Source organism: Coloeus monedula (assembly GCF_965178545.1).
Source record: "Coloeus monedula genome assembly, chromosome: 9".
Taxonomy (NCBI): domain Eukaryota; kingdom Metazoa; phylum Chordata; class Aves; order Passeriformes; family Corvidae; genus Coloeus; species Coloeus monedula.
This window is the reverse complement of record NC_138789.1, coordinates 11,816,491-11,840,459: the sequence shown is the minus strand read 5'-3', so window position 1 is coordinate 11,840,459 and position 23,969 is coordinate 11,816,491.

Sequence of the window (23,969 nt, the reverse complement as noted above, 5' to 3'; positions counted from 1 at the left end):
TGTTAATACCTTCTAGAAATTATTTTAAAGAAGCAAATACTAACAGTTGATTATCACATTCACAATGTCTTCAGCTTCCTAAATTCAAAGTGAACAACAGATAGAGATTTATTTTCAGGGACAATGCTTCTCCTTTCTCTAGACTAAATCCCAAAATATGCTGTTTTATCCTTAAGCCTTGCACATGCATTTGCAAACTGCATTCATTGGCCATGCACACCACACCATATGTAGTATTTTTCATTTTGTTGTTAAGTGTTTCCCTTAAAACATTTAGATATTATCATGTCCATTATCAAATGCTTGCCACACATTAGCATATCAATATATCTGAAAACACATCATTAGTGAAATAGTAAGGTTACTTGCTTATTAAATGTCTTTTTTTATCCAGATTTCAAACTCCAATGCAAACACATGATGAACAAGATCCTGTGATCTCAAATGGTTTATGGTAAGCCAAGAAATATTTTATTAATATATCCACATTATTAAAAAACCCTACAAACCAAACCAAGGCACAAACAAAAAACCGAAACAACAAAAAAATCCCCCCAGAAAACCCTGAAAAAACAAAAGATACTTGAAGAGAATATTCTGAGAAGAGCACAACTAAGGTATGCAGAAGGTAAGGGAGAATAAAGTCATTGTGAAGGGTTAGGAGCAAGCCATGAAGCAAACATACTTTTTGAGGATAAATTAGACAAGACATGAGGATGAAACAGGCATTAGGTACCACAAATTTATGGATATGAGGTCCCCAATATTAAAACATGCTCTCTTTGTATCACTCTAATTAGTTTTGAAAGCAAAAAGCTTGCAATGGATGCAATAAATTGCAGTCCACAGACACTGGATTTTAATTAGAATTACCTTGTATAGGTCACATCTCTTTATTTAATGATTAAGTAGTTCAATTTGATATCATTGTGCTGTTTACCAAATCAAAACCACTGAAGTGTGCTCATGCAAAGCTGTTTGCAATGTTATTTACTAGCATTTTTTATTCCCTGCTTCTCCCTGTAACAAATTCTTAGCTTTTAACTGGTTGGGGAATATGAGTAGCTATTTGAATGAGAGCCAGGGGGATTCTGGTCTCCATAGTCACTGAAGAGATCTTTACTGAGGAACATTTTCTGTTTTTCTAAATAGTATTCCAGAAAAAAAAACTTACTTGAATCTCTGAACAGATCTGGGTTTCTACATTTTTAAAAGTCTTTTTATAGTCAATCAAGATTTTAGATATGGCATCTCTAATATCTTCGTACTGATCTCAAATAGGAGAAGTTTGTATGGATTAATATGAAAAATTCAGAGCTGCAAATATCAGTGTCTCATGGTAAGTTACAAAACAAACAAAAACATTTTTAAAATATATAAAGTCAAGCTCATTCACATCATTTGAAAAAGAACTGGAATGTATTCCACTTTTACACATATCCACATTTTTATATTTTAGGGAGATTCTTACTACAGGAAGAAGCTTTGCCTTATTAGCTATAACTTATAAACCTTTTTTTTGAAGAGAAGAATGAAATAATTTAATACTGTAAGTCATAAGGAGAACAGTACCAGACTAGCAATTGAACATATGGCAGGAATTGACTACACCCCAGGTTTCAGTTAATTCCCAGAGCTGTAGGTAATAGCCTGCATTAGATCTGTGTGGACTATAGATGTACAAAGCCAGCTTTCCAACGAGCTTTCATCCCCTGAGCATAGCAGGAGATTTCACAATGTGTGTTCAAAACATGCACCCTTGTTGAGGACACAATATCACAATAGGAACTGAGATGGGACCTTGTAAAGACAGAGCATGTCATAACTTTAGTGAATCAAATGCCATAAAAAGTATTTGCAATACTAGCGACCAGACTGTGTGTTAACAAGAGGAAATCAATTTGTTGCTATCCCAAATATTAAACACAAAGACAGGCCTAGAGTTGGGTAATCAGGTACATTTTAAAATTTTCTGCATTCCTTAAAATAGTTCCCCAAAAACTGAAGGCAGGGTGTTTAAGTTGGAAAAATATTAGTCAAAGAATGAAATAAAATCTGTAAAGACAAACAAAATACCCAAAGCTTTCTTTATTGACTTTTGTGCACCATGTAAAATTTTATCCCTATGCATATCTTTTTTAAATTGAAAAAGGAAGTATTTCCTATGGTCACCTGTTTTCACACCTTCTAAGTTAATTTTTTTATTATGCATTTAATCTAAGATGTCTTTCCTCCTTTTGTTTCTTCTTGTCTATCCCCTATGTCTTTTGTTTAAATCCCTTTTCTGAAGGAAAAATACAGGAACAAAATGAACCTAACCCTGTTTTTCCATAAGCTCATAGACCCTTTCTATTTTCACTATTCATTTCATTCTAGATTACTAATTCTCCTCCAATCTCTCATCTATTCTGCAAGTGCATCCTTCTATACCTTCTTCTCTCTCCCTCACATCCCTCATCAATCCCTTGAGTTATTTTGTCTTCTTACCACCACTGTTGCCTGAAATATGTACACATCCAAGCTTCCTCTTGCCACATGGCCCCAGGATGCAAACCAGAGCATTGCCTTGCTCAGTGCCAGGGCTGCTCTCTCATTTACATTTACACCAAAGTAGAGGGTGACAGCTGATGAGTCTAAAAGCCACTCCACAAACCCTCTTTACATTCCTGCACTGAAAGGCAACTGCAGCTGCTGTTTTTTTCTTTCCAGAGGCTGAAGTAACAGAAACTATTGAGCCATTCAGTCATCATAAGAAAGCCACCTTACTATTTTCCTGAGCTGAAGAACAAAGTCCTCCTTCTTCTGAGGAGAACCCATTACCAAGGACAAGTCAGGTAAGAAGACCAAAGCTGATGTTCCCTCCCTTCCAATGAGAAAGCAAAGCGTTCATGAAGAGAACCACTGTAAGGTGTCAGCTTTTCTCAGAACATTTGTGCTTGCACCAGCTGGCTGGAGGAGGAGGTTGGTATCTCTAAAAATGAGATTGCTATTATGACAAGGAAAGAAACAAGATTAGAACTACAGAATATTCCAAACAGCCATCTTTCAAAAGGGCCCGATTTTCCAAGCTTAAAATAAATTAAAAATAAAGAAAAAAAAAAAAGAACTTTCTCCAAAAGCTACTTGCACATCAACACTCTTCACAAGAAAACTGCAATCTCAAAAATATCTCTCTGACACAGTCATCCTTAGCTTTGTTTGTTCAGAAAGAAAAAGGTTCTAGAAAGGAGAAAGCAAAGTTGGCTTTAAGTGATTTAAAAACCCAACCCCCCACATTATTTCTTTCATTACTGAAATCAGAGTAGTCCTTTTTGTTTGTGTGGGGAATTTTTTTTAAAGTTATGAAGCAACATCTACATGTAGAAGTACATGTAACAGCCCCAGGTACCCTCTGTACACCCAGCATGTCCCTGAAGCAAGGGGCAGTTCAGAGCATGGGGTACCAGCCCACCAGCCCTGAAGGTCTAAAAGATTTTTTGAGCATCTGTTTAGACTTCCTCAGGTTCTCCTGGAAAATCCCAGTCTGAATGGTAATTCCAGTCATCTAGTTAAAATCCTAGCTAAAAAATCTGTTATGGGGTCAAATGATTCAATTACACAATTCAAAACCACAGAAAACTTTGTTTTACATTAAGCTGTTGAGTCTTCCAAAAATACAGAACTTAGGCACGTTTTGTCAAAATTCTCCATATCCATTTTGAGAAGTATCACAGCATCCTGCAGTGGTAGGAAGGAGGAGAGAGATCCAGCAGGGAGGAATTGTGCAGCAAGATTGATTTATTTAATTATTTTAAAAACTCTTTCATAGAATTTTTTCTTCATATGCTAATTGGGCAAAGGATCAGCCATCCCTTGGGGTGATTGGCTAAAATCCTAAAACATCCATTGTAAAAATATTTTTCTACTGTACTATAAACAAAGCTTTGCAAGGTCACAGGCATTCATAGTTTATAGAACTCTGCAAATATCTTCATGAGAGAGAAAAGTATTTCACGGGCCTAGAAAGAAGCAGGAAAATTCTTGCTAACAGCATTTTTGTATCCCCAGAGAAGAACTAATATTTAATATTTTTCATAGAGGTCCCTTCATGAAAATCTACAAATATATATTCACTCAAGTTTAATGGTCACATTTTTGTTTGATGAATCCAATTATATTAAGTGAGGAAGGTAAAATGCAAGCTTTGACTTCACCACAGTCAGTGAAGGGTGGCAGTTCAGGAAGTTGTTAACAAAACAGCAAGTGTCTAATGATTATAGTAAAGAGAAATCTGGATGTGAAACTCTCCTCCAGTCTCACAAGGATTCCTCAAATCTCACCAGGATGAGCTCAAGACCAGTTCAAGTTGAGCTCATGCATGAAAGAAGGAAAGACCCTGAGGCAGACTGCATAGGTGTGTGAGATGCAGGCTCATTTCTGTCCATCAGATAATCTGTTGAGATTGAGGATTTAAAACTCTATTCCTACCAAAACCAATACATAATTCCTGCAGCATAGATTTGATTTTAAGAAATCCACATGTCTGGGAAAGAACAGTAAGAACTTTCAGAAGTTCTGCAAGAGCTTTATTAATTCTGGCGATTGCCAAAGACTCTTCTTTCCCAGTTGTAGTTACATGAACTTAGAAAATAGTAAATCACGGATTTTGAATCAAAATACTGAACAGAAATGCTCATGACAACACAGCACCAGATGGTTCTATTTTAGAACAGTGTCAGAAGGGATCTAGTAGCATATACTAAGACAATTATTATAAGATATACATGATGATCGTAGTCTAAAATAACTTTCTGACTTCCAACAAGAAATTTGGGCACTGTAGAGTTGTACTACTCATTCCATACCAATTTTTCAAATATTTTTTAACCCATTTACACTTTTTTGCTTCACTGTTGATGCCTTAGGTTTTAACTTTCCTATTTTTCAAACCCTGTACTGCCTAGTGTGTAACTCTGAAGTTTCTTGTAGCCTAAATTCTGCTCTCTCGTGCTAGGTAGACATAATAAAACCTCTCCAGGCCTGCTCCCCAAGGACACCCAGACCATCCTAGGCTCAAAAGTATAAACCAAAAGCTTCTGAAAGGGGGGCAAGCTTGGGGAAATTACATCATTAACTGAAGCTTTAACTGGAGAATTTATGCTGATATGCAAATGAACCAAACTTACAAAAGTGTGAAGAGCTCGTGACCTGTCGTCCATCTTTGGGTCCATCTTGGCAGTAGCCTCTGGCTCCCCAGGGGGTACCTTTGAGGGCCTTTGAAATAAACACCCATCTTTATTCCCTTATTCTTGTCTAGTCTCTGGTTTTAGGGGGCCTCTCAAGGCATCACTGTGACACAGGATTGGCTCCACCACTGGAACATTGGCCTCCATAACACCATGCCTTAGAAGAAAGATTGCCACAAAGTATAGCCCAGTGGACTGAATCAGCAGACCTTAAGACCAGAACATATCCTTTGTTGGAAATAGCTGTTCTGCCTGAGTTCCATGAAAGTACTAGAAAGAGAAAATCAGTGACTTCTGTCTTTAAAAATAAATCAACTTATTAACTGCTAAGACAAGTGTGATTTGAAAGTAGGGGAGGGTATTCTGCACTTATAAAAGTAATTTGTTGGCACTTCTTCAAAGTTACTGTCTGTACTTTTATCCCTCAGATAAAAGGATAAATCACACAAAAAAATGCCTTTACGTAAAACTTGCATATGGAAAAAATACAAATCACTTCAGAAAGATACCTTCCACCTAAGCAAAGGTAGTTTCAAGAAGCATCAGAAATATTTACAGACTAATTTTCTAGAGTTATACAGTTTAATTTCTATGCAGTCTTTATACGGATAAATATATCGAGCACGGCTTTTCTGTTCAGAGACATCACTTATTATCTCCATTCTAATTTGAACCTTGACTTTTAGGATCAACTCCTATTTGCCATATTCTTCAATGAACACAGCTTGCTAAGTAACTTTAAAAGGAATCTGGAAACAAGCCTCACAAAAACTAGTTGCTTTCATTCCGTATCTATAGAACTGTAAGACTGTTTAAGACATGAAGAGCCTGACCCAACATATCTTTTTAATCAGTCTGATAGGAGCTGCACAGCCTATCCAGAAGGTTGTTAACTACCTGAATATGTAGAGTAGAATATTCCAGCTATCTCTCTAAAAATATTCAACAGGCCTTTGACAAGATTCTTTTAAGCCTGTCAAACTCATTTCTGGTAAGCACAATATTAATGTAGGGAAAAAAATTAACCAGACTTTAATGTATCAAAAGTATTTGAAATAAACCAATGGTTCAAAACTATTGACCCCATCCCTTTTTTCTAAGGTGTGATTTATTCCTCTTGATTATAGTCAATGTTGGATCAATGCAGTTTTATTCCCTTGCTTACATCACCATTATAACTAATCTTTGTTTCAGTTTACATAAATGTCCTCCAAAGATCAGGGGGGAAAAGTCCCTGTAATAAAAGGCAAACTGATACACTGCATCAGCAGCAAAACCAGAGAATACTGGGACAATCAATAGGTTTATAGACAGATGGCAGAAAGGAAGGAAGAGAATAAAAATAACCATGCCATGCAATCCAGAAAAGATTTAATGATTTGTTCTGAATAAGCTAAGCCATTTATACTGTCCTTTTAAAAATGAACTTTTGTAGTATCATTTCTGATATCTCTGGTGGAATTTCCAGTCCTAAGCTACATCCTTACACAGAGGTAAGCACATGTGCATACTGCATCTCTGTCTAGAAGAAAATGTGCTGGTGAAAAAACTTTGTATCTGCAAAATTTAGATTGGTTACCTCCACATTTCCAAAATGTATGTGCTACTGAGAAGTTTGCAGGTGTCTGTCAGGAACATAAAATATACCTTTTCTTGACAGGAAGGAGTCAGTTTCTCATTATCCCCTTTTCCTTTATTGAAATCCCATTTAGAATATTTGCACTAACCTTCGATTGAAACACAAGACTGCACTTACAGTCCTCAAACAACAGCAGGTTTCTCATTCTACAATTCAAATGTGGCCACATATTTTTACCAGTGGAAAAAAAAAACCACCAAAAAAAGGCATCTAGTCAGAAAAAGGATATTGCATTGCATGATTCTTCTGATGCTCCAGTCAAGAGAAAAATGTTTACATTAACATGAATTTTCTTAAGTAACCCATTTCTCACCTAAAATTCTAGGTATTGTTCACTTCTACCCAGATAATTAGGATATTACTTCAGTGTTTTATGATTTTGCTGATTATGTCCTATATGTTTTGTATATTCCACATTCTATTTTGTTTAATTCCTTACGGGTTCTGTTTTTCCAACTGAAGGTCTTTTAATATACCCAGTTGAAAAGAAAAAAGGATTTGCCACATTAATGCTTCTCATGTACCTGGCAGAAAAATAAGTGAAGGGGGGTTTTGATACATTTGACTTATTTGAGTTATTTGCAAGCTTTTTTCCCCTTGTTCCTGGCATTATTATCCATTTTAAATCACTACCACAGCCAAACAGTTCTGGCCAGATTAAAAATCAATTTCTTTCCAGAAAAAAAATGACCAGTTTTCACAAATAGCCTTCCTGAAACCTCTAAACTGAGTTATGAGTTTACAGGCTAAGATTATGCCTCACTTTTTTCAGCCTCTTTCCAATAATGCTGCTCAGAGTGCTTTCCAATGACAGGTTTGGGGTTTTTTTCCCATGTTTGGTTGGGGTCTTTGTTTATTTGTTGCTTGGTTAGGTTTTTTAAAACCCCAAAGAATTTCTAGATATCATCACTGAGAGAGCTACACAGACATGTTTTAATTTTGGCAGAGCTCTCTGATTTGTTTTAGCCCCAACAGAAAATCTTGAGTAGCGAAGTAATGCATTTTTCCTTTTCCGAGTGGGACATGTCCCTGCTATTTTTGTCCAGATTAAAAATTACCTAGATCCACATTCCTCCATCTGAAGTATTATGGAAAAGATCATAGAAATCACTAATGCATAAAGAATACCTTATGGACAATACTCCTCAGAAAAGGCAATATAATTTATCTGTAATAAAGTTTATTTCCATTTATAACAAGTGCAGAAATTTGTTTCTATTGTGATTTTGACAGGTTTTGTGATGGGATGCAACAGTCATCCCTGTTTATCTGTAGGAGCAGCACAAAATATGAGCACCCAAAGATGGGGATTGTTTTGGGCTTTACCACCCACTGAAAGCCAGGCCGGTTGATGCAGTGGAACCCCTCCCAAACACTGTGGTTTGGGGGACACAGGGAGGTCTTCCAAGACCCCCATCATGCTGGTGTGCTCCACATCTCCCTGCTAAGCAGCATCAGAGTGCAGCCAACCAAACAAGCTCTTCTGGAAAGCATTAGCAGCATCATAAATGCCTTTGATCTATGGGCAATCACAGGCCTTGAGGCTGCAGTGTACTTAGTATGCTCATCAGTCAGGCTAAATAAAAAGCCTGAAACAAAACAATTAAGCTTCTTTATGGAGTGAGATAAAGAAGATATCAGATGCTACCAGTAGAGATAGAGCTACAGGGCAATACCAGAGCAAAAGCTAACTGGGAGAGAGAAAAGCACCACTTCCCAAGCTGCTAACTCCACATACAGGAGTGGGTACGTTGGTGTGTTTGAACTGAAAACATCAGGAGAAAAACCCAGGAATTCAAGGAGAAAGCTTCAACACAAGAAAAGACATTAAAAAGCATGAACCACGGGGAAAAAAATTGAATCTGGTAGTGCCAGTTGCTTTTGTTTAGGTTTTTTTTTTTTCAAATGGAAAACACACAGAGCCATGGTTAGATATGGCTTGTTTCAGGGATTCCCAAACCTGCATTGCCTGAGTACTGACAACACCCAGCCATGGCTGATGCTAAGGAAGGGGAAGGTGACACTCAGCATTCAATGTGTGTTATTTATTGCTGGCAGCAGCTGCAGCCCTGCACCCCATGACACATATACAAATCAGGTGCTCTTATCCATCCCTTCCAACTGTACTCATCAAGCAACTTCCTCCCCAAGAGTGCAGCCTTACTCAGCAATACCTCACTCAAGAATCACACATTCAAACACCTTTTTGCTTCCATTTCCTTAGATCATGATCTATTTCCAGCTCTATAATCACTTCTAATCCAGATGTGCACTGTCTTGGCTATAAAGTACTGACCCTTCATCTGTGCACAGGCGCTAACAGAAATAAGAAGCCAGCTGCTGACTACCTGCAGAAGCTGTGCCATTCAGAAACTGAAAATACATCCCAATGTTCCCCTACCTGCTGTCTAAGAAAGTATCATATGTTAGCAGCATAAAAATTGCATAAAGTCTATTTCAAATTCCTTATATTTTTCAGCCAGCTGTGAATAACAAAGCATGCATAGCTGCACATGAATCAGTATAAGGTTCTTCTCCTCCTCACATTCAGGCAGAGTAGCACTTTCAACACCACCTTCGCTTGTTTATTCTGCATTAGTCACAATCACAAACTGCTTAGGCTCCCCTTTAATAGGCTTCTCATACAAAGCACTTCTTAAAAATATTTTTCTGGCTGTGGGCTGCTCAGATGCAATTACAGCTTAGCTCCTAAATTTACTTCTGCAAATTTAGTAAGGTCCCGATTTTGAAAGGAATCTTATTAAGGGGTTTGAAAGCTTGATGAATTTGATATTTAAAGCCAAATTACATACTACTCAGAGATGCCTCTGCTGGAGTTTTCTTGCAGCATTCTGTAATTCAGCACTTAAACAGAACCAAAGCACCTGCAGCAGGTCTTCCACTCTGGAATTTGTTGCTCACCAACTGAAATGCCAAGTGCCCTTATGGTACTTAAGAACACAGTACTTTAGTGAGTCCAGCTCAAATAAGACCAGTCAGGTTATTCTACTTCTTCAGCAGGGAAACATATCGTGAAGCAGCAAGGTCACAGCTCAGGAGACCATATTACAGAATTGCAACCAGACCTGTTAATAGGAGCAACGTAAGTTCACTGTAATTTACTCTTAAGACAAAGCTGGTAATCTTAGTGACAGAATCAGGAACTTTCCGTTACTGTAATATTTACAAAGAAAAAAAAAATGGAAATCTACAGATATTACTGCTGTTAGAACTGGAGGTTTAAAGGGGGTTTTTTTGTGTGTTTTGTTTCAGTTTAAACCCTCTTTCCTCCTCCCTCCAATCTTCTACCATCCTGTTACCAAGAGAATACAGAATATGGGAAACAGTTTGGTTAATTCCAACACAAAACACTAGTGAGGTAGTGAGTCAATCATATTTCTCTATAGCAAAATACCACTAGAGAAATAAAATATCACAGTCTAAGCTGAAAGGGAAAGGAGATGATATTTAATTGCTTCTTGCTTTAACTTATCAGAACTCTTGCTGAAAATGATTTGGATAGGTATAAAAAATTAAGGAAGGATTACAATAGGTTCCTATCTGCCACAAAAGCTCTGCTCCCACTGGTAATAAAATAATTATTATGCCTCTGGTAATATTCTCTATGAGTGTGGCTGTGTGTCAGTGGGTCAAATAGGTTTATACCTTCCTTAATTTTGTTCTTTTCTGTGACACTGCCATTCTAAGATTAGCACTCTGATAAAAGAGTTACAGATCTTCATCTGAAGGCAGGAGCGGAATCTCAATGAACTACCCCATACTCGTGTAAGTAAGCACAACTAAATTAGCAATACAGTTGCACATCTGAGGGTTAGTGAAGAAATATTTAAGAACACATACCTCAAACATCAAATTGTGTAGGGAACCATTACTTAGTGTTCCCAGAAAGCAGCCAAGCTACTGACAATCTGCCCATCTAGAATTATTGCTTTTCTATAAAACACACTATTTTCCTCTCTGGCTTTTGACAATACATTAAAGGGAAAGAGCAGCTGCCTTTTGTGTACGTATTATGACTGCAGGTCAGCAGGTTCAAGAGCATAACATATTGAAAATTTGTCATCTTCCAGGTTAATGAATGTATATGTAATGGTGTCTAGGTAAGAAACAGACCTTTTGGGCACCTGAAAGATTTCAAAAGGCATATTATGACTCAACTTGAAAATATCAACCCATAACTCTGGAGGAAAATATCCAAAACTTTGTGCCATGACCTACTGTGCTGGCTGTGCATCTACTTTCTAGGGCAAAATTTCCTATTAGAATTTTAATTTTGTAGAAAGAAGTTAAATACAATATTTAGAGCTATGGAAAAACTCCATGTATCTTCTGTTCATACATATATATCCAGCTGTTGACTAAATACTAAAAAGTAACTCAGATGGGAACTGCACAATTGATTTTTTTTTTTCCTATGGGACAAAGCAGAGTTATAAAAATAATTGCTTTCAAATGGTTTGCTGAAATTATTCCTGCTGTAGTTACATTAAGTCTAGTACAGAAAAAGCCTCTTGGGTTTAATCTAAACCTCACTGAATGTTATTAAATCATATCGATACAATTAATGTTTCTGTCAACAGCCAAAGTCATTCAGGTTCCATGTGCAGTACTATTTGTGGATACTCCATGGAATCTAACAGGCAGAAAGAATTATACTTCAACTACAGGAACAAGGACCCTGAGTTAATGATACAAGGAGACCAAACACATCATATCTCCAGATTTTTGGTGTAGGCCACATTTTTTCATGGTTTCAGCAAGTGCTTTAACCATCACTTGGCAAAACCTGTATCTGACCACAGTTTTGGCACAGCACCAGTGCAACAAAACTTGACACTGAGAACAAGCTGGGAGTTAAACCCTCAGTTATGAGGCAGAATTCATTCTGAAGCTTGCAAATATTTGCTCTAAGCTGCAGTGAGTGACATTAAAGTGTCCAATATAGAAAGACTAAAGGAATATATGACTGAAGGGAACCTGTAGAAAGAAGTCACCACAAAATATATTATTAGATACTGCTGGAGACAGAAAAACATGCTGGTGCATGGGTTTAAGGTTTTTTCTGTGTCACAGATCTGTAGGAGAGCATCTGACTGTAAGAATGAATGTGTGAATAAATTTCCAGAATTCAGAAATTTCACTGAGCACAATACATGTTTATTTTATGACATTTTGCCAAAAAAACCCATAACATATTTTAAATATAATGTGTTACCTCTCATTTGATCTGCTTTTCCAAAAACAAGCATCTTTATTCATTCATTTAACATATTTTACTTAACAGCTTCAGTTAAAAGATCTGCAACTGTAAATGCTCTCTGACACAGCTAAAGGCTGGCTTTGTTAATATGATCATATTTTTTAATGCCGAGTCATATATTTCATAAAGGTTAGCCAAAAAAAGGCTAGCACAAAGCGTGCCACCACCAATGAGTGTGCTGAGACAATGTTGTTCCTCCCACTCCCCTCTGAGTATTATGTTTTCTCACAGAAATTTGAAAATGTCTCCTTCTGTCCCGAGGCATTATTACAGCCAGACATTTCTCACATAGATGTGTTTCCTAAAGGTGCCACAAGCCTGTTCATTAACACAATGCATAATTTACACAATTTATTTGATAATTCTGCTAAATAAAAAAAAAACCAAAATCAACTTCTTAGTCAGATTCCTTGCTACTGACTTTTAAACGAATATTTTACACTTCTAGCTGAGTATAACAGATTACTACTACAGTTGTAGAGGTCCTGAACAATAGCCATGTTCTTATTTGCAATTGTCACCTTTTCCCTAAGCAGATGCATTTCCTGTTGGATTTTATGCCCTAGAAAGAAATGGTGGAGAAAGTCCCAGGTAGATATGGGAGTGCAGCCATAGGAACCTCCGGAAATCAACAGGAATTTCTGCCATAAGAGACTGCGATCAATAGGTGTCTAATTGTGATTTAAATAGATGCTCTAGAAATCCATTAGTATTCCCATTTCAAAGATGCCTATGCACCAGTAAGTTTAATTTTAAATATATTTTGATAACGCCTTTCCCCAAAACAGAGATCTTGTGCAAGTGGTTTTAAGTGCATGAAGAAAAACCAGTTTGAGTTGCAAGCTGCTTCTAAATAATGATGAGTCTGTTCTGCTCCCATCCACTTTGCTACATTAAAATAAAAAAGTTTACATTTACAAACTTCTAGTTATCAACAACTTCCATTGTTTTAATTTCTGTATTTTCCTACAGCATCTTTTGCAATTGTTGCATTGATGGTGAATAGGAGGGATAGGCACAGATAAAACAGTTCCTGCACAGATTAAAACATCGTGTCAGAAAGAATGAAAGCTGATATTGGTTCTCAAGATACTACAGGAGGCAGAACACTCTTTTGGCCTATGAGAGAATAACAGGTGCTGGTTGTGCAATAGTTTTTGGGAACACCCCAATGTGCTGACAAACATTTAACTGATTTCAGGCACGTGTCACTGAACTCATGAGACAGCAGCAGCAGCTTTAGACACTGGTGATCACTAGATGATGACTAGATAAGGTGAACGTGTACTTGCCCTCATTATAGTCTGCAAACCATACACTTTATAATTTATTTCAGGGGCTACTTAGGCAATGCTCACATTTTATTCCACTGTCTTCTTAGAAAGTGTTTTCCAACTAAGAATAATAAGCAATATATTTCTTCAATAAAATCCAAATTCAAAGTTGTTAAAAACAGGTTATAAATATATTTTTTTTATTTGATCTGCAAGAACTCACTTTTTGCTTCATTGAAAAACTCATCTCTAACATCTACATAGTCTGCAAGTGTGGGTACATTTGTTAAAAGCAGAAGTAGTGAAGAATTAATAACTGGTTCAAAAGTTAAAGACAGTAAAGATTAAATGTGCAGCAGCAGACTCATTAAACCAAGTGCACCTAAAAAATGAATGCACTGTGTCAATGGGTACATAACTGTGTAAGTTTCATTAGACCTTTTGAAATTTCTTTTACTTTTTTCCTGGGAAAATTTAGTGTTCCACATGGTAGGCATTTCAGCTAGAGAATCAATAGGCTAATCTAAAATTTTGTACACATGGACTGAACACAGCAATCAGGCAAGCTGGCTGAAGTGCTACATTATCTTATCAGCTCATACTTCCCTCCAATTAGGAATGTATGAACCTCATCACATTTCCATTAAACAATTAAGCCATAAGAATTGTAGCAATAGAAACACTGCCAATTTATTTCCTTCCTTATTTCACATTCTTGTCTTATTACTTAATCATCCTGGAAAATAATACACGGGCCACAAATCACTCGGTTCAGTGAAATGATATATGAGCTGTAGGTGTTGCCCTGGAAAAATATAATATCTGGCTCTGGTCAAAGAGTGTTTTTCCACCTGTGTGCTAGATGAATTAAAACTGTGAGCTTTTAACTGATACTTGCAAAGTAAACTTTTTGGTTTTAAATCTATGATTCTGAGAATTTGTTTGCAGAGAGTCCTATTTTTCTTCACATGCTGCTGCACATACAAAAGAATTTTCTGCAGTAGTGTAGGCTTTCCACGAAAACCATCCACTGAGCAAAAATACAGTTCTGCAAATTCTACCCAGTTTATGTTTTTTCTAAATAACTTGATATGGCACTAATCAGTCTGAGAGTCCAAAAAATAAATTAACTTCCTTAAGAAGACTTGGTGTAATACCAAAAATCATTTGCTACAACTGCAACCATATTCTTGGCAATGTCTATTGTTATATAACTCATTTTTAGCAAACCAAGAGACAGTAATTTGCATTACCACAGAACACTTAAACTGACAAGAAAAAGTTCTAAAGTGTTCTTAAATGTTAAACACCTCCAGTTTACCAGTTTTCCGTTCTATAAAGACAGAGGTAAATCATATTGCTTATTTCAAAGAACAATTTAAATGCTTACTACAGACATTTATTCTATTTTGATAATTCTAATTATGCTTAAAAAACAACCAATGAAGTCCTTTACTCAAAGTAGTTCTTGTTTTTCCACATTCAGTTTTAAAAAGAAGCTTTAATCAAAGGAGGCCAATAGCACTGTAAAAACACTGTCACTGTCATGAGCCCTTTAGGTTTGAGCTGTTTTCTACAGTGCCACAGCAAAACATATGTCAAGAAAAATACACTTAGAGAAACTAATGCTACATTTTCTATACTATTACTCTGTAAATTCTGCTGAAAACCAGAACTCACAAGCAAGAAGTATTTGAAGAAAAGTGATACATCTAGAAAAGCAAAGTCACATTAATAGCACTTTGTAAGAGTGCCATGCAATACACTGCAGTCAAGTGGTACATTAAGGTTTTAGGAGACTTACTCTAAAAAATAAGGAGATTTTTGGCAACTCCTTGGAGGCAATATACTTCAGAAGTCACAGCACTACTTTAACCCAGCTTTGGTGTGCAATTCACCGCATTTCATTTCCAGCCATTTTGCAGGAAGAACAGATGAAATATGAATTTATTGCTCAAATGGTACTTAAAGGTAACAATTCCCATGATACATAAGTACCATCACATTAGAAGCTTAGATACTCCTACGAAACTTGGCATTTTCTGCCTCTTTCCAAGAGCACAGGGGCCCAGCTCATCCAGCAGACTTCGTGCTACTGAACTAAGGAGTTTATTGTTGCAACAAGATACAGACTGATAAGCCTTTGCTATTTTCAAACACTGTTTTTAGCCTTCATTCTACCTCTGGTACATGTCTGGACATAAATAACCCAGATTCAGCCTCAGACTTCCCGTGACCTTAACGTTGCAATGACTTAAAACAGATTAGGATCTGATCTAGAACTAGGCACTTGCAACCTATCTGCATTGCAAAACACAAGTTCAGCTGAACCTATTTAAACAGTTCTTTGATTTACTTTCCTTGGTATATATCAACAAATGTTGAGATGCCATTAATACTGGCACATCCTGGCATAATTCATTACAAAGTCCCATTTCCCAACTGGACAGTTCCACATTTCCTGTGGTCACCTAATTAATGGATGTCTATCAGCCCCATCTGCAAATCTTACTGGGTAATACTTTCACAAAACTAAATTGAGCTTGCCACAGCAGAAATGATGCAGTACCGTGGGGTACAATTAACTATACAGAGACATACTTTATCCTAAGCCTTAGGCACAATCAATAACGAGTTTCTTTTCTGAGATGTTATGGGGTTATAAGCACGAAATGATAGCCTTGAATTACCAAAGTTTTGGCGACCTTTTTCTACTTGGATCCTAACTCTCAGCAAATATGCAGCTAGACAAAGCTCTATAACACAATAAAATTCCCTACCAATTCTAAAATTAAAATGTTTAACTGCCTAAAATATAGAGGAGTATCTTGTCAGTGAAAAAATTCATAGTTATAATATTAATAAAACAATGAGGACCAACTGATATCTTTTCTATGCTTCATTTTTCTGGACACGCAGGACTGCTCTTTGATTTATTTTTTGAGATACTTATTTAGGCAAAAAAAGAATATTCTGATTGGATGAGGAGGATTGGAAGATACATCACTGTCCAGGTGACAGTGCAAGTCTTGCAAATCCACTGAAGACAGAGAACACTGCAAGTACCTGAACAATGAAATCTCTAATCTCTTCAAATTCCACTTGGAGATTGATTTTCACTAATTATGTCACTGTTTTAAGCATTTGTTTTCTCTAATGTCCCAGACAGGATTTTGCTTAGCTACTTTTCTTTAGTTTTATATTGAGAGGAAAAAACTTTTTTTTTAAGCAACCTCTTAGAATATTCTTATTCCATCAGTATTGCTCTCAAAGTCGTCTACAAGTTCCTCCTCAGACACAAAACTTGTTCCCTGGAAGGGGTTTCACCTCAGCTACCTGTAGCTACTTAAGCATAAGCACAAAGAACATGCACATCCCCAGACAATAGATAATCTCACTTAGCTGGTAACGTGTTGGGTGTCAACTGCCCACACACAAATCTAGAAATATCTTGGACTGAGTAATCATCTAAAAATCAACAGAAGAGAGAACAGATACCAGTGGCCAGGAATCACCCTTACCTACATTTTCACTCAACCCATGTGGTCTTCAACCACCTTAACTTTCTTGAAAATATGTACTCAAGTAGAACATGGGTATTTTTAGTGGATAAGAAAATCAAACTGTGCTGGTGATGTGTCAGTCAAACTGGTTTTCATCCTTTAAACAGGTCACAAGAAAATTGTTCTTCTATTTACAAAGAATTTTGTGGCAGCCATGAAGAAATAACATTAGAATGTACAATTTATTACTCAATACTTTAGAAGCCAAACTATTTCAACAAAAGCCTAAAGGTGATTCTCTCACAAGACTATAGCATTGGGGGGGGGGGGGGGGGAAGCCCACAAAGGAAGTTAATTTCAAATCTAATTTCAAAATTCACAATGTTCATGCCCTTTCCAAGGTCACACAGCAAGACATGTGAAATCAGGGAACACAGCCTGGAGCACAGCAAGAAAAATGATTGGTATAGGCAGAGAGTGAATAAGCTATAAAACTGATTAGCAAATGTGTGTTATGATGCATTAGGATTTGTTCTGTATAGGAGGGCAGGCAAAGCTGCCTGGACTTGGACTCAAGCTGCTGGACCTACCCAGCTTTGTCCAGCTGCAAACATCCAGCCAGTGCCATCCAGGTGGTGGCCCCCCACCTGCAATGGTTTGATTTCCATGTTTCTGGGATAAAGGAAGCACAAGTGATGGTTCCAAAGACTATTGGGGTTGGTTAGGACCAATGCAGAAGCGGTAAAAAAGAGTAAATAAACATGTCTGAAGCTGGAAGACAACCACAAAGAGACAGAGAAACTTGATAGATGATATACAGTACTTGAGAAATCTAATGCATTTCTTTCAATACCTTATCAATAGCTACAGATCAAGGGATATTTCCTATTGAAAACCCTCTGCTTCACTCCCAAAATGGTAAACATATATTGCTTGACTTTTATATCCTTGTTCAGGTACACAAGAGTTTGAAATCTCCTCCATAATCACAAGTCATTTGAGCTTCTTGGCTTTTGTGCTCTCTAATGTGGGGTTGTGAAGCTGGATATTTTAACTCTCAAAGTTGACACAGAACAATGAATCTCATCCTTCAGTTCCACCAAAACCTAGTAATCCCCCGGTAACACAATACTGCTGCATATGCTACTCTCATTTGCTTCTCAGGTGCAGTGATGTTTTGCTGTGCCCTAGAAAACCTCCCTTTCCAAGTGGGCTCTGGAGAACACTGGCAGCTGAACATAAAATGGAGCAGCCTAGAGGCTACTCAAATTCGAAGGGGAGGGATCCATATCTTGACCCCTGCTGTCCGCAGAATTACAGGAGTTTACTTCTGCACCCACATGTATTCAACTTCACTTTGCCACTCCTAGACAGAAAATCATCCAAGGTGGTTTTATAGAGCAATTTTATGTAGGCTCAGAACACTCAACAGTATTTATTATCTACTGTAACACATGAACTTTATGAAGCAAAGTTGATTCACTGGTGGTCATAATTCAGAGTTTTCTCTACACTCTATTTTGGCAATGGTATTTCTGTTTACTTCAAATGTAGGGTAATTTCTTACACTTTTCCTGCTAAACACCATTGACAGTACAGAACTTAGTTCTCAAACTGTATGATATTTTCATTAAATATCACTCCAACTAAATTATAAACAGAATTATTTCACATAAATTTCAGGAATGAAGGATTCCACAGTGAAGTTATTTTATTGGTGTATGCTTATTTCATTATGCAGTACTTGACTACATAGTGTCTCATTTCCATTTCAGATTTTAAAAAGACACCAACAATTCAGTATCTTAGGAAGAAAATTACAGGAGGTTTCAGGGTGTTTTCACATCCTGAGCTTTCCCATGAATATTTTCTGATAACAGATTATGGGTCGTATTAAACTTTCACAGTCCTGCAAAGACTAAAACTACTTCAAAGAGTGGTATATTCCCTTGGGTAATATCTATGTGGCAGATATTAACTTTACTTAGGACCTAGCCTTCAGGATTTATTCAGCAATCATAAAAGCTAGCTTGTCAGTGTTAATAGGGTTATACTACAAATACACAGTACTTGCAAGAAAATTGATACCATTCATTACGTACAACACTGTGTTTTCAAAGCTTGGCAGTCTGTACAGTGCAGCAAAAAACCCCACAAGCTGCGTGGAAGCAAAAGAAATAAATGTGTAGGAGCAAAGGAGGACAAGAAGTTTTGACACTAATGTATGGGAATGAGAGCCAGGACACCTGGGTTCTCTTCTCAGGATCCCTTTATCTTCTTGTGTGACCTTGCAAAAGCAAATGTCACCTCCCTAATTGTCAGGAGGCAAAAAAACCCAAAGCCTAACTCACATTAATGAAAGCACCTCTGAGCCTCAGTCTGAATAAAGTGTCAGCAAGGCAGCTCTATTACATTGGTCCTGGTGCAACACAAAGCTGTTAGCAAGGAGCTTCAAGATCATTCCTTGCCTGAGGGGACCTGACACCACTTCACATCCTCTTGCTGAAAGAATGCTTCTCTTTCCTGCCCCTTTGCCAAGAAGTGGGACAAGAGAGACTTGGCTTAGCTACAAGTCAGATGCACATCAGCATCTCTTCAGTGGCATTGTCTGCTGGGCAAGCTTACACTTTTTAGCACTGCAAGAGTGGTACAGGGCATTTACCAGGTGACCTGCAATGCCAACCTCCACCCAATGTGTACTGAGCCACTTGGTCCATTCATGCAGTGACTGTCATAAAAGAGCCAGAGCACCATAGGTCTGTAGAAGAAATAACATTTGAAAACTTAAAGGAAATGGTCTCTTTTGCACATGAAAAATGTTTAGACAGCAGAAAGTCTGAAACCTTTTTTCCTGAAGTACTTTGATAGCATGGTTGTGAATTATAAACTACGTTGTGCTTATTACACTCCATAGGTATCCCAGTGTTTAGGCAGAACTGTTGTGCCTAAACTCTGCTTTGTAGCCCACAGATCACTGGAAAAAATCAATAGGTCCAAGAATGTACATAAATGAACAGATAGAGACAGATATTCCTTCTGCTCATGCCAGGCAAAGAGATGTGGCTTCAAGTCCAAGCTCATTTGCACCCAGCCAGTTTCCTGCAGGCAGAGCCAGAGTACGACAGCGAGCTCAAACTGCATCCTTGCTCCAAACCTCATGGCATTTATTGAGAGCAGGGGAGACCCACAGTGCAATGACTAATCCCTGTGAAAGCCTGAGCCTGGAGTGACTCATCCAACTTTAGAAATTAGGACATTAGTATTCACTTTTTTTAAAAAAAAGCTTCTGAATTTAGCTTTCTATTTAGTGGGGTCAGTCAACTTTTGCTCACCTCAAGGAGAGCAAACACTTATCTTTGATTTCAATCAGACAGTTCTGGAGCATGGCAGTAGATCACATCTGTCAACATTTGAAAGCTACCATATGAGGAGAAAAGTAGGGATAGACCTTTCATTGAAATACTCCATTGAGCTCTATTGAAATGCATTCATCTAAGAGAATCTTTTGTTCCAGAAGAGCTTTCTAGGGCACAGAACAGAAATGTGGCTGCCTTTTTTTTTTTTTTTTTTGTTGTTGTTCTCTCCTTTTTTAAGGCAGCAATAGAAAAGAAAGAGAAGGAGTTGACAAATATATGGTTAATATTTCTAATATACTTTGCTTTAACCAGGCTAGTACTTGTGAACAAACTATTTACTCATTCTTATGACAAATTTGAAAGCACCTTTGAAGCAATGCTTCATATACTTGATAGTTGTTAGCTTTTAAGGTCAGAATAGAAGAATGTAACCAAGTAGTCTGATTACTTACATTACTGTGGCTACAGATTTTCTGTCAGCATTTTATATGTAATGGAAATCTAATTAGCTTAATAACATCATTAATTCCTCTAACTAGGAAAAAATAAAAAGCAGTAATAGTCTTCTACTATTTCCAGCCAAACATTTCATTTCAGTCTGCAACATTTCCTAAGGGCTTTGCAAACATTTAGGGTTCAGCCATATCTGAGGTAGATGAAGTACAAAATGAAAGAAAAAATCATTTTGCAACACCCTTCATGCTTCCCTCTCAGTACCCTACCAGGCATCTCCACTCAGATGAGTGCATGAAGACTACAACCTAAATGTAGTTCTGCTAAACTGGATAATGACCTGAGGACTTGGCCTCTATCTGGATGTGGTATTGATGTGTCCTACAGCAAAATCTTAGTAATGGGCCTCTCCACAGTCTCTGGTGGTTCTGTCCACCAAGAATCACCGCACAGAAACTTGTTGCTATTTCTCCTTATTTTCAGCATTGCCAGTTCACTCCATGTGCCACTTCCAGCACTTCGTTGCCTCCAGGGGTCTCTCTCATACCATAAAAGAAGAGATAACAAGGAGTAACCAGAGGAGCTGGGTGATGCTATTGGAGTTCAAGGACATCTAGGATTTCTAATGTTCCCAGCATGCTTGGGAAAAGCCTTTTTGGATGAAGGTGTTCAATAAATTACATTTTCAAGACCTCAAAACTTGAAAACAGCATAAGAATGATCTAAATGTTTGTAATTGTGTGCATCAGCCAAGGGACTAATATACACAAACCTCTTTCTTTTGAATCTCTCACCAGTGTCCGCAGTTGCAAAGACAGGTGCAGCTTGTGAAGCAATCCAAATGATGCCTGGCTCTAAAGTGGAAAATGTCTTACAAAAAGAAGCCACAGCAGTCTCTGTAGCAGACAAAAGCCAGTGGTGTTAAGTCATTATAATAGACACAATCCCTAAAGTAGGGCAATTTCAAAGGAAGATAGCATTTAAAAATACTGCTGTTCTTCACTATTAATCAAATACTGTTCCCACAAAAAAAATACAAAGAATATCCTCCAGAAATTGTAAAGGAACATCAGCTGCACTAATTCTGTACATATGGTTTGCTAAATGCAAAGGCTAAAGAAAAGGAAATGGGCACTTGCAATACAGTGAACATCACACTTAAGCTCACAGTTATTGTACTTTTATTTTGTGGTGGGGAGGAGTAAAACAAAGGACTAAAACACACATGCTAGCTGGCTGAAATTATCAGTAGGTAAGATGGTGTGGTTACATTCTATAAGTGATTGCAAAATAGCTTTGAATAAGCCTTCCAGGGGAGCAATGATTTTTATACCTCAGCTTCCACAGTGGTTGGTGTGATAACTTACCTTTTACAGCATCGGGCCTGCTGTGGCCCAGCCTAAAACGTATTCAAGCTTATCTGCCCTCCAAGGGTGATTCTTATACCATGGCTTAGAATTTTAAACAAAATGCTTTATTCAGTTGTGACTTTGCATGCAAGTACGTTTTCCATGGAAGCTCTGACATGCCACAGCTGACATTGAAAGTTTTACATTTAGTCAGTGACAAGTAAAACTTAAGACATACATCCACATCTGATAATGATATAACAAGGTTCTATGCTGCTCATTGCCCACAGGAAACATTTCTGGCATACAAACAAGCTGATACTTACAGATACTCCCAAACAATGTGAACGTAAATTACGGCAAAAGATCCCAAAATGCCGTCGTCCTTCATGTGGTGTCCTTTCTGCAGTCCAGCAGCAAAACAACTGCCAGTTAAGCTTCTAACACCACATATGCCCAGCTCATGCTACTTTCTGTTAGATTCAGCTATTGATGCAGCAGGTCACAATGCAATTTAGAAGCAATTAAAAGGTAATGAATGTGCTGAACTGAAACCACTGCCTGGAAGGCTTTTTCTGTGTACAAGGGAAAGAGATAGATTTGTGTCCTTCAGTGATTTCTGTTAGTGAAACGGCAAAGAAAAATGCTTCTGAAATGGGCCTCAGATGTCTGAAGGACAGTCTGTTTTTGCAAATATGGGCACTGCTGAAGTGCTGTGATACACCAGCTTAAACTCCTACACACAAAATTAGAGAAACTTCTTACACCGGTAACTATCTGAGAATTCTCTCTCTATAACAAGGCTTTGGGGAAAAGGAGAAAAAAAAATTGAATATCATACCACTCTTGGGATACCATGCAGTTTCCACATACTGCTGCAAAGCTGTGGAATTAATATCCTATTAAACAAGGTAGACATTATCTCTACAGTTAATGACGGTGTATGTCAAACACTGATTAAAACAATTACATTCTATTAAGCCACATGTACCCAGAGTGGTTTATCCTCATTTGAAATCACATTTCATTGTTCTGTTTTCTTTAAAGTTATTGTGCTCTGCATTTCCAAACAGTGTTGATACTTCACAGCGGGTCAACCAGATGCAAAAAGAGGGTTCTTAGCTTTTGACACCTCTTAATTTGTGTGAATATTTTTCTTTCATTTTTAACCCTTTGAACAATCTTATTGGAACTAATGGATTCACTGTCTTTATACCTATTTCAGCCAAGAGACATTCAGGATGTCAGTCTTAGTATCCAAACTAAGCAGCTACAGAAATATTGGAAACAGATATACATATACACACTAGTGTGCACAGTTTTAAAACCACAGTGGCTGTATATATCCTTTAAGATAGGCATATACTGCTTACACACAGAACTAGGTTTGAAAATGGCCATCTACATAATCCTTTGACAGGACTATATTTGCCTAACAAAATACTTTTGCATGCCCCCTAACTTCCATGAACCACAGCTTGCTGCCTCTTCTCATACTTAGTAGCACCTGAAGAAGCAGGAAACATTTTACAGCACATCCAAGCAGTTTATGCTCAGGCTACCCAGAGAGTGTTTAGCAAGGTTTTGAATGGTTGACATTTCCAAGAACTGTACAAACCTAATCCGAACATTCACTGCACTATATTTTATGATCTGTGAATTGTTCACAGGCCAATTAGATTTCTTGAAGCCAACAGCACTAGGATCTGCCAAAACCTCTAGTGCCTCTCTGGCCTCCCCAGGGCTTCATGAAGGGAGAGGAAAGGGGACAGTATTTCTGGCATAAGCAGACTTACTAGTGACAAACTCTTCTAGACCAGTGTATTCAAAGGTAATTTTCTCTAGGTATTTCAAAAATGACAATTCTGACCTAGACTTTTTCCAGAGAC